The following is an 8932-nucleotide window of genomic DNA, read 5'->3' as shown; positions in this document are numbered from 1 at the left end:
TGTATTATAGTTGGGAAAATAAGTATTTTGCATTTTAAACAGTATAAATTCCAGTATCCTAAGTCTGTACAGCTTAGTATTTAATAGTATAATTTGGTGGATGTGTGTATACTATGAATACCCAACTTATACAAGAGACGAATAAACTAAAATAGAAAGTAGCCCTTAAATTGTAGAAAAATATAATTAGTTGTTACCTAAAATAAAATCGTCTCTCTGATTAGAATAAATGGACAAATCCTGAAAAAAATTAGTTTGTATTAAAGAGTATGTCTAGACTGGTCTTACAAAGTTTTTATTTTAAATTAAAATGCTGCATTTATATTGAAACTACATAAAATTGTGGTCTTTAAATATCTAATTAAATAAATATAAGACACTCTTAATCATAAAATGTACCTCTAAGAAAAAAATATTCTACCATTAAACTATGACATGACAAGGCAAAAATGCTGTCACCTGAATCCAGATTTCTGAAGTATTAAAATGTGAAATAAGTTAATCTTGGTAGAGTTTAAAAAGTCAGTAATTCAAGTAACAGATTTTCTATGATCATGAATTAATTAAATAAATTAGGCACATATTAATTTAAAAATAGAACTAAGAATTTAAATTGTCTTTCTGATTTGATTGGCATATTGACATATATTTATATTATATATTTCTACTTAAATTTCTAAGCATTAAATAGGGACACCAAATTTAATCTTTGCAGGTAGATTTGTTATTGCTGATCAGATTAAAGTGATCTTAATGATTTCACATGCAAAGTGAATGAATAAATATTTGCAATCTAAGCTGAGACTGATGATAGCAAGATTTAGTGATATTTCTATTAAATCTGCGCTTACTATGAGTAAATAAATGATTATAAAGCAAACATTTAACAAAATATGTTTTAATGTTAAGATGTTTATATGCAGGAAAAAACTCATATTCTGAATTGTTTGAAATTTTGATTAAACCCACATGTCAAACAACCAAAAATACCTTTATCTAAATGAAATATAGAAAATACCAAGTTTTAGAAAGCGTATGGAGTGCACTGTTGATCAACCATGACAAAACTATACATATATTTATATATATTACATATGATAAGCACACATATATGTTATATATGTTATGACATATATACTATACAGTAAAAATCTATGAATGTTACATGAAATATCTTCACAATTTGTCACAGAATGTGAGAGAATAGACATTTCATTTCTTACTGCTGAAAACAGAGTAATCTCATGCCAGGGGGAAAAATGTGTAAGTAGAGGGTTTAAGAGTGTTGCAGATATTCTCCCTCTCTTAAAGAGCCATTTCTTGCTTCACCTAGTTGATTAAAATGAAGTTGCAAAACGAAGCTTCGGCATCTTATCACTCCTTTTCATACATTTTTGGAAGTCTCAACAATGTACGGTGGTGGGTGCTAGGTGTCATTTTGTATTTTAACGTGCCCAACCACAAACACACACACCACTCACAAGAATATATATTTAGGCATCCTTGTCACTGCTCATAAGAATAAGAGAAAGGAATAGGCTGTCCCTCCACACATCTCTAAAACAATCTCCTAGAATCCTGCACTGTGAGACCTCCTTCTGGTAGCAGCTCTTACCCCTTAGTTAAAGTAGAAGCATACATCACCATGGGTCTCCTCTAAACAAATGAATTGCAACTGAACACACATTTGTTTCATTTCCTTCCACACAAAATCCTGTGTCATAGCTGCCCGTTCTTACAGAAGATTTAGAGATGTTGTTAGGAAAAAGTGAAACTATATATCTTTTATTTCAAAGTGTAATAGGAGGAACTCCTTCACTTTCAGAGCCTTGCTATCTCTAATAATTGATATGTATTAGTGACTTTTTGAAAGTAGAAATCATATCTTAAACATGTGTATCTCTCAATTTCCTTTGGATGTTTAATAAGAGGGAAGAATGAATGTACTAATCTTTTATTTCTCAAAAATATAAACATTTTATTTTATGTTTAATTAATATTTGTTGAGTATTAAACGCATTTTAAATACAAGAAAGAAATCGTACCTGTCTAGATATATTTAAACAATGTAAAAACATGATCATAATATAATTGTAATTTGTATTGCATGTAGTAGAACACAAGTAAGGAAAAGAGAGGAAGGAACATCTAAGAATACATAAATTACTCCTTCACTTGTGTTTTCTCAAATGAGGGCAGTATTTCCCTTTTCTTCCATTCTCCAACACCCTTTTCTTTCCAAAAAATATTTTATAATTACAATATTTAATATTGTAAGGAGAAGGGAAAGAAGTAATGGAAAAGAACTGGTAGGGTTATCCTTTATACATATCATGGTTGAAAGGAAAAATAAGAGAAGGCTTTATCCTGACCTATGCATCATGTCCCTAAGGCCCGCTTACCCTGACTCTCTCAATGTATTCATGTTTATCCTCTATTTCCTTCTATAAGGGCCTTCTAGTTTGGGGGAGGGCAGTGGGTGCATTTTTTTTTTTTAGTAATTTTAAGTGTTCCTCCTTTTTTAACGCCTAAAGTATAAATTATACATAATGCTAGTTTTATATATATTGATAAGATTTTAAGGGAACCAAGGAGCTATCCTCACTTACCCCCGCAGTCTTGTCTCTGTGTGCCCAGATGTTACTAAAAAGACGCTGTTTAGGATTAGGCACTCCCCTCTCAAGACTGTTCTCTTGACAAATCAGACAAATACCTCTTTGGTTGAAAGGATATGCATATTAGAATGGTTGCTTTACTATGTAGTTTGAATTAGTTAATTGTAAAGTTTTCTTCTCCTCAAAAGAAATAATAGGAGCAGTTTGAGAAATGTGTATTTTGGGGAGGAGTGGGAAGCTTGTGGTAAAATCATTGATTGCTCCTTCTTGAGGCATTTATCATAAATTGACATCTGATCCCATGTGATTATTATATATGATTTGGAAGAACTGGGCTCATTATTACCAGGTGGGTGTAAGGGAGTGGTGGGCAGGTAAGAAAGGACTGACCTACTGCAGGAAAGACTCTTATGATGTTGACCATGGAAAGGTTGCTGAGCAATTGGTGGGTATCTGCATTAAATACACTGAAGTAGAGCAGCCTAATCAGAAACTCCAGCCCCCAAATCCTAATTTTCCTGCATCAATACTCAATAAAACACTTTTTCTTCTATAGCAGCTAATTAATTAGTAGCAGAAATGATTTTCTTGAAAATAAATACTAATCTTGGCTTTAAAAAGTAATATGTTGAAGAAAAATTAAAAAAAAAAACCTTTATAAATGGCAAGAACCTTGAGTTTACCATCAAAGGCTACCATTCACTAGAATGGCAAATATATTATATATTGGGGTATTATATATAATTATATGTTGGGGTATTTAAAATATGTATTTCCACATTGAGAGGTAAACCTTTATATTCCTTCATCTAATTACTCTGCCAAGTTCCTTTTCTACAAAGAGTACATTTTATTTCAAAACAATAAGTAAGAAGATTGTCTTTTAATACCATCGATAAAACAAAGATATGAGTCCTTTAGCAATGATCGTTTGAATTTACATTTATATTTGGCTTCAAGCATGTTTTGTTTCTTTAGTTTGATGATGGACATAAACTATTCCAAAATTTATGGGAAATATGTGGAGACATGACTGAGGAGGATCTCAAAAATCATCTCTTTTAACATTGTGACATCTGACCAACTCTCTTTGGCACTTTCTAGAAGTGGAGAGTGTGAAACTCTGGGTGACACCAATCAGAAGGTTAATGAGAACTTCCTTCACTCCTTCCCTGAGGAAGAGACACATTAAGTTTGTGTTTTAAGTGTAAAGAAATTCCATCTCATTTAGAGCAGAAGTTACTTGGAAAAAGAGAAAAAAATGAGAGTGAAATATGAACAAAGAGATTCAACAGAGTATTTGTGCTTTTACATCTTTGTAGATACCAAAAAAAGAAATTGTTTGTTCATTACAGAGAAAGCAAATGCTATTTACTTAGCGAATCTTTCTGTTCCCCATCCTTTCTAGACCAAATATAGTAATGTTTTTTCCCTTTTCTATGTTTCAGTAGCATTAAAAATATCTGACTATAAAACTTACTACTTTCCACCTTCCCTCGCCCTTCTATTTTAGCTTCACTAACATGAATTAAATGATTCCTATGCATCAAGCACAAACACACCCATATAAACATGCATATCTATATCTATGCACGTACACCCATCCCTGCCTTGCAAGTAAACAGTCATGGTTTTTTTTTTAAAATCAGAGCCATGTGATATGTTCAAGGAAGGATATACAAAGAACTGTGAAAGCATGGTTGGAAAGCCCTTAGCTTTACTTCCAAAATGGAAAAGACTTTCTAGTGGGAGAGACATTGGAATTGAGCTTATAGGGTGAGCAGGTTTTGCCTGGTGCATGAGGAATAAAAGAAGATCCCAGTCAGAGGTAATGGCTTAGAAAAAATGTGTGGCAGGAAGAAAGGCAAGACATGCTCAGGCAATTGTAAATTATTTGGTATGGCAGCAATAAAGAGTGATAGGTTTGGTAGGTAAGGACTGATATTTGAAGAGCCAAGAAATATCAACTTAGCTTTAAAACAAGTTTTGGCTAGATACCTCCGCTCAACTCTTCATTTGTGATTCTTCCTTTAAATGTAGGCTCAAGACAGTTTTAGCATTTTGAAACAACAGGCAAACTCATATGTGACAGCTAGTATTTTTCATACTTTATATAATCCAGACTTCTTTTTTGATTAGCGTTAGATACTCCTTTTTTTTTCTTTTTTTAAGATTTCACTTGTTCTCTTGAGAGTAATTATACTTTCCTTGTTTTTAAAGGTAGTTTAAAAATTTTTTTAAAAGCCCCACTTTCCCAAGTATCTCTGCATACGTTTCTTGTCCCCTAAACTTAGCACCCATATGTCCTTAGCACGTAGTTTGTGTCTGCCATAGTCCAGGGGCCTAATGGATAGTTGTGTGATGAGTAAGTAAGTGACTGAATGTATCAATGTGTGAAAGACAGCTTTCACAGCGTTTCCTATCTCTCCTTCCCCCTCTTAGCTCTCAGTGAGATAAAAATACGAACTAGGGTCAATTACATTACCTCCAGCTGGCAGGTGGAAGAAAAGCAAGGCAAAACCCCACTTTTATTTTAGGCAAAGAAACCAAAAAACTCCCACAAAAACCAAAAAACAAAACCCCCAAACGAAACAAAAGACAAAGTAAAATAAAGCAAGAGGAAAAGCGTGAGGGAAGCAGCTGGAACGGAAACGCAGCCTCGGTCACACCCAGCTCCCCCGCGCCTCACCTGGGCGTCTGCGCGGTGGGCCGCGCTGCCCCGGGGGGTTAATGGAGAAGCAGGCGGGGGGGCGGGCGTGGGCGCGAACTCCCGGCCTTGCCCTGAGAGTGTGTGGCCCTCTCTCCTCCCAGGGGCCCTACAACGGGCGGGGGCAGCCCGAGTGGTCAACGTGTCTTCCTTCAGGCAAGAGAAAGGGTACATTGATGAGGAGCACCTGACAGGGGCTGGTAGACCTTTGACCTTCAACCAGAACTATGACTGCAGCAAACTGCTTTTGGCCTCATTCACTGGGGAGCTTGCCCAGAGACTTCAAGGGACAGGTAATTGCCTCTGGCAGCCCCTGCTCCTCCACTCCCAGGGCTTCCTCCCAGTCCTTCACATCTCATCGCATGTTCTGACCATGAAATATTCCCAGTGTCCCCCGAGCCAGCTGTTAACCTCCACCCTTTGTCATCTGTGCGCCCTCTATTTCTCTCAACCCCATCTTCACGTCTCCCCTTCAACCCTTTTTCCGACGCTCATCACCCACGACTCCCTCTCTCCCAGTATTTTCCAGTACCAACACCATCCATCGTGTTCCCCCTAAAGTTCACCCCGCACTTTCAAATACTTAAGTCTGCTTCCTGGCTTGGATATCGCCATTCATGTGAGTTACAGATCCCTGACTTCCGGCACCACCTCGAGTGTCTGGTCACCTCCACCGGGCAGGGCTGGTAGGGCCCTCCCCTCTTTGCACATCCTAGAGCCATGTTTAACCCTTTCCTCCTCTCACTGTGCTTTCCACTACGGTTGTCTCTCCCTCTCACAGGTGTGACTGTGAACTCTGGGGACCCTGGCGTTGTGTACACGGAGATCATGAAGATTCTCTTGGTTATATCGTTTCATCTTCTGGCTCCTCAGCTTCTTCTTTAAGGTGGGTGGGGAGGAGCTGGCTCTGCCTGAAGGGGTTGGGGCAGGGGGTCTGCTGCTCAGTGTGTTCCTTCAGGCAACAACCTGCCTGGCTTTTATTCCTCCTCCTCCTCCCCCACCCCTGTGTCTCCGCAGAACAGCAAACAGGGTGCAGTCCCAGTGCTCTACCTGAGCTTGGCAAAGGAGCTAGATGGCATTTCTGGAAAACATTTTAGCAGTTCCGGTGTGATAACTCTTGCCCCCAAAGCTGCCAGAGATCCTCACGTGGCCCAAAGCCTCTGGGATACTTCAGCCCGACTAACAAATCTAGACAAGATGGACTGACCTCTGTGACCCCTGCCCTGACTCGCCGCCTTCCCCCTGACTCCCAGCCCTCACTCGGATTTTGCCTTCTGCTTGTCAGTTCCAAGGAACAATCAGTCACCTTGTTGGGTGTAATGACCACTTCCTCTTCCTGTTGGCTCCACGCATGAAAGCTCAGCTTAGCCTGGGGACAGCTCCAGCTTCTACTTTATAGCCATTTCTCAGATGGAAGTGTTCATCTCTTGGGCACTAGGATCTCCAAACCTACCGAGCCCTGTGTTGTGGTGACGGGGGAGTAAAGGTCCTTCCGGTGGTCTATTAGGGTTCCTGGCTTTGGGGGAGGCAGCACCACATAGTGTCCTCTGGCCCAAGGCATATACCACACGGCTGCAGGACAGCACCCCAGCTGCACAGGGTGTTGTCTCCCAGCTGGTACAGTAACTGCCCAGGTAATGTATCAGACCAGCTGCTCCTGGATGCTGAGTCATGTGATAAGGCAGATGAATTCTCAGAGTGAGAGCCCACTGCTTCTTTTCTGGGGTCTTTGTTCATCAACAGGTTTTCGTTTTGTTTTGTTTTGTTTTTTATGGTGGTGCTGGGGATTGAACCTAGGGCCTCGTGCATGCTAAGCATGCTCTCTGCCACTGAGCTGTACCCTCCCCCTCATCAACATAAATTTTGGAATCAGTTTTTCAAATTTCACAGAAACAAATCCTTTAGGGATTTTGCTACATCTACTTGGCAGGATTGACGTTTTTATGATAATGTGTTGTCCTAAAAATGAACAAGGTGTACTTATATCTATTGAAATCTTATTAATACCTTCATAAAATTTCAAATAATTTTATCCATAAAGATCGTGCATACGTCTTACTATAATTCCTTGCTTTTTATGCTACTGCACATGGTATTTTAAAATTCATATATTAATCATATATCAAACAACTTTATTAAGGTTTCTAATTCTAATAAGTTATCTGTAGATTCTTTTGGTTTTTCCACATAGAACATCACACCATCTAGGGATAATAACAGATTTCTTTCTTCCCTTTCAACTATTATAAATCTTGTTTCTTTTCCCAGACCTTAATTGATTTTCTAGTATTAAACCAAACTTGCTTTTAAACCAACTTGGTCAGAGTATTACTTTCATATACATTGCTAAATTTAGTATGCTCGTGTTTTGGTTTGGAACTTTTTACTGTGTTCATAAGTGAGACTGCCCTATACTGCCCTTTCCCTTACTTGTATTGCCATTGTCTGGTTTTGCTGTCATGGATATGTTCATTTTATAAAATGAATTTGGGATTTGTGTTCATCCAGGGACATCATATGAGAAGCAAATGTCAATAAATTGATAGGGGACATAGCTATGAGGGAAACTGGGGAAGAAGCTAGGAGAAGCTGGGAAAAGCTGGGAGAAGCTGGGAGACCCACCAGACTGTGAGACAAGTCTGACCCTGAGTGAAGGAGAGGAGGCTGGGAATGAGCTTCTTAGGGTGCGGTGTGGTAATTTTTCCATTTTAAACCTCCCTCTCTTGTTTTGAAAGTATACCATCTATTTCTGCTCTTTATTGGTTAGTCTAAAAATTTTAACCTGCATGTTTAGTTTAACAGTGTCTTTAATCAATATCTTTATTTTTCTTTTAAACAATACATAGATCTTAGAATTCTTCAACATTAATCATTCCCTTTGAAGCTGTATACTTTTGTAACCCGATAATTTAATTATATTATTTCATTAATTTCACAAATCAGGTATTTTGTTATTCTCAATAGCTGATATTTGCGTCGACTTACCCATGTGTTTCATATTTCCTCTGCTCGCTCTTCTTTTTTATGTCTCAGATCTTCTGTCTGGGATTATTTTCCTTCCATCTTGAAGTATATGCTTTAGAGGTTCCTTTGATGGGGATTCGTGGGAGACAGACTTCTAGGTGGCTCCCAAGGTCCCCGCCCCCTTGTGTGCACATTCTCCACAGTCTCCTCCTCCTGAGTGTGCAGAGACTCCTGAACACGATGGCAGTGCAGTCCTGTGATTATGTTATGTATCTGGTAAAGGGGTTTGCTGATGTAGTGAGAGCCAGAACCATTTGGCTGTGTGTGTGTGTGTGTGTGTGTGTGTGTGTGTGTGTGTGTGTGAATGAACAATATTTTTTCATGTCTACCATAGTTATCTTCAACTCTTTCTGTTACATGTTTCTGTGTTTGAGTTCCTCAAAGCTTTCCAAGGTTTGTGTCATTCATTAATTTATTCATTAAATAAATAAGCCATTTGCAGCAACATGGATGGACCTGGAGATCATCATTCTAAGTGAAGTAAGCTAGAAAGAGAAAGAAAAATACTATATGATATCACTCGTATGTGGAATCTAAAAAAAAGAAAAAAGGGTACGCTAATGAACTCATCTACATAACAGAAACA

General features: G+C 38.2%; 1 long non-coding RNA gene across 1 annotated transcript; it reads left to right on the top strand.

Annotated features, from left to right (window-relative positions):
* Positions 1–5430: 5430 nt before the first annotated feature.
* LOC141575698 (uncharacterized) lies at positions 5431–7633 on the top strand. The gene is made up of 3 exons (XR_012503411.1): positions 5431–5615; positions 6104–6208; positions 6340–7633. It is a non-coding gene; the product is annotated as an uncharacterized LOC141575698 (long non-coding RNA).
* Positions 7634–8932: the final 1299 nt, after the last annotated feature.

Source organism: Camelus bactrianus, chromosome 31 (genome assembly GCF_048773025.1).
Source record: "Camelus bactrianus isolate YW-2024 breed Bactrian camel chromosome 31, ASM4877302v1, whole genome shotgun sequence".
Taxonomy (NCBI): domain Eukaryota; kingdom Metazoa; phylum Chordata; class Mammalia; order Artiodactyla; family Camelidae; genus Camelus; species Camelus bactrianus.
This window is presented reverse-complemented; position numbering and strand designations above follow the sequence as displayed.